Consider the following 3,462-nt stretch of genomic DNA (forward strand, 5'->3'; position numbering starts at 1 on the left):
CGCATCGCATGCATTAAAAAAAAGCTCACGTTAGAAAACCTTGCGAAAATGCCGATATGCGATATCGCATATCGCATCTCGCAAAATTGCATGAAAGACACATAACGATTTAATGATTAAGCAATCTGCGATCTTGCGATACTGCGATCCGCGATCTTGCGATAGCGCGATCAAGCAACCTTGCGATAGCACAGCACGACGAAATTGCGGTAATGTGATACAGCGATATGCGATACTGCGATGCAGATCGCAGAAACATTCCATCGCAAATTTTCCTGGCTCAATATTCAAGAAAACGTTTTCTGGTTACACACTTTAATGATGATTAATGTATTATATGCCAGTTGTTAATAAAATATGGTTTTGTGTTGTTCGAAGAGCCAGTTCACGTCAGGTGGCGTGTTTTTTCATATCCGTAGCATTTAAAACTTTCCTGTCGTTATTTATTATCATTACTCTCCTCACTTGTGAACTACAGGAACAAAAAACAAAAGTTACACAAAGCAATGTGCAGGAAGTTAGGAGGAAAAAGGGTAAAACTCCAATGTTCAAAGACAGAGAAAAGACGCTCTCATAATGTGCAGGAAGTTAGGAGGAAAAAGGGTAAAACTCCAATGTTCAAAGACAGAGAAAAGACGCTCTCATAAACAGAAACCGCATGCAACAGAGCCGCAGATTCACAGAATGCTGCTGAGCCATCCATTACAGATCTTTCATATACAACCATGGTTAAATGAGCACTGAAGGACGCTGATATCGACAAGGAGTTTAATGATCAGGGTTGAGCTCACAAGGACATTATTTTTACAAATTTTGAACCTTTATACCCGATAAAGATGAAGAGGCGAAAAAGGAAAAAAACGCATCAGAGAAGCCCGGATCAAAGAACGGAGGCGTTTCCGATGCGCGATTAACGCCCGAGAAGTGCAAGGAAGCAATGGTAAAAAACAAACTGGAAATAGAAAGCTAAAGAAAAGGCAGAAGCAATCCAAAGGGTTAATCAAGTGAACTGAGATTATTACTGGGCATACGCAGTAAATCCACATAGTCAGAGGATGACTCTCGAGTATATCATCGACTTTGCTGAGAAGGTGGTGCCAGCTCTTACCAATTCTGTTTGCTTAGCTCAACCAAAAGCGGAAGACAGTCAGCCGACTCTACCCAGGCAAATACTGAATGCTTGCAACATTAAGGAGCAAATGCAGAAATAGTTAGATATTAGATTTAATTTTTAGAAATAGTTTTGCTTTATTTTTGCTTAGAAAAAGGGCGGTCATTTAAACCGTATCCTGAATATGTGTAATTAAGTTATTTTAGTTAGTGTTATTTAAACCCTTTTCATGCATTTAGAGAAGGGTCCAGAAATTTATGAAAAACTTGTCCTTAGAACATGCACTTTTGCACCCTAAGAGGAGGTTTTTGTGAGTAAATGGATCAAGATTTGTTGATGTTTGCATTTGATGTCTGCTACTAATGTTGCACTTCTGTACTCTTAGTGGATGTTAGAGCAAGGAGAGATAAATCATTGTCGTTTGAAGCTTATGAGTAGGACTAGTCATAGATGGTACTTTAATCTCTTGACCATTTCTGCTTATATGTTAAAGTGATATATAGTTTTTAGTTGTTTATGTATTATTGCATGAATGCCTGAGTTATCATTTGGCACTTTTGTATGGTGATAGCTATTTATTTATACTTAATGTATGAATAGCTCATTATGCGATATGTTTTTCACAACTGTTTCGTCTAACTTTTTATGCGAAGTGGTTCATCCTTATTAATCATTTCTTATAATCGCTGAATGATCTTTATTACCAGTTGTTATTGGAAATATTTTTAGATCGCATAATAGAAGAATTACATCCCGGGTTAGTATAGACTTAGATGTTGCTGCTTATTAGATTACAATAGCATAGCATTAGATTACAATTAGAATTAGAATATCTTAAATTAGGAACTGTTAGACCAGGAACATCAAACTCTACACACACACACTCATAGATTGGGAAACTGGTCCCATTATCCCCAGTCGGACCTGCTATACCAAACGGATAAGGAGCTGCCAACCAAGGTCCGGACCGGGTGGGTATCCCCCTTGTTGTAGACCCGATTTTCGGGGCTTCAACATATTTGGCACTAGAAGGAGGGCCTGAACTATGAATGGCAAGTAAATCTAAATCTGAATACCATTCTGAGAGTAAATCGCCCTCACCATCTCCCCCGACTTCTCCATTACACTTAAATCCAGAGTTAGAAGTTGCTCGAGTATCAACCGCTGCTACAAACCCTGACATTTCAGAACAATCTACAGTTGAACTTCCTGAAGTCAAATCTCTGATTCACAAACTTCAACGATTTTCCATTTCTCCTCAAAGGTCTGATAAATCTCAAGGCAGTGTGACTTTGCAATATAACCCTGCTCATCCTCTGACCAGGCTAAAGAGTGAAAAGTTTGGCATTCGGCCAACCGAATTACCTCTTCCCACCAGGAAAAGAGCCAGGAAATCACCTAAAGAGTCCGACAGTGAGACTCTTTCATCAACATCATCCATCTCAACTTCGTCGCCGCGAAGTCAACCATCCACTCCGCCACTTCAGATCATCGTCCATCCATCCATGGGAACCCCCACAACTCTTCCTCAGTCATCTACAATCGTAGTATCCTCATCTTCCCAGCCACAAGGATCATCTTCTGCACTTTCCACTGTTAGTAGCACAACAATGGCCCAGTCTCCATGGAATAACCCTGGGGCAATCTTAATGCTTGCACCCCTGAGTCAAATACCAGCCCATCCTGAGAAATGGCTGCCTAAATTTAATCCCGAGGCAGGCTTGCTAGCAGAGGAGCACATAAACAACTTTATGATATCCATTAATCTCAATGGGGTTAGTAATGAAGATGCTGTTGTTTGACTCTTTCCTTATACTCTGCAAGGAACAGTCGGGTCATGGTATTTTTCATTACCCTTTGAATCTATCACTAGTTGGGATATCTTCCAGGAGCAATTCCTGACCAAGTTTGGTGATGATAGGTCTACGACAACGTTAATCAACGACCTATCCAACCTTAGGGCCGAATCTAGAGAGCCTATCAAAGATTTCAATTTACGTTTCAACAAAATTCTAAACAAAATTCCTACTGCTTCCCAGCCCAGCGAAGAAGTACGATGTGAATGGTATATCACCGCTCTACCATCAAACATAGCAATCTTCGTGGACAGGGCTAATAAAACAACCTTAGCCAATAACATGAAAGAAGCAATAGCAGTAGAGAAGTGTATAATAGCCCTGGAAAAGAAATCTGTGATAGAAGAACGTAAATCCAAGAAAGTCACCTTCAAGGAAGACTCCAAGAAGAAACAAGCAAAATATCCATTCGATTTGGAAGGATTGAAGAAAGTTCTAAAGACCATGTCCAATGAAATGGTCGACATCAAAAAGCAAGTAGCAAAAACTTCTTCA

The sequence above is a fragment of the Pinus tabuliformis genome, chromosome 4_2, assembly GCF_031772625.1.
Source record: "Pinus tabuliformis cultivar Carrire ecotype Pingquan chromosome 4_2, CPIR1, whole genome shotgun sequence".
Lineage (NCBI taxonomy): Eukaryota > Viridiplantae > Streptophyta > Pinopsida > Pinales > Pinaceae > Pinus > Pinus tabuliformis.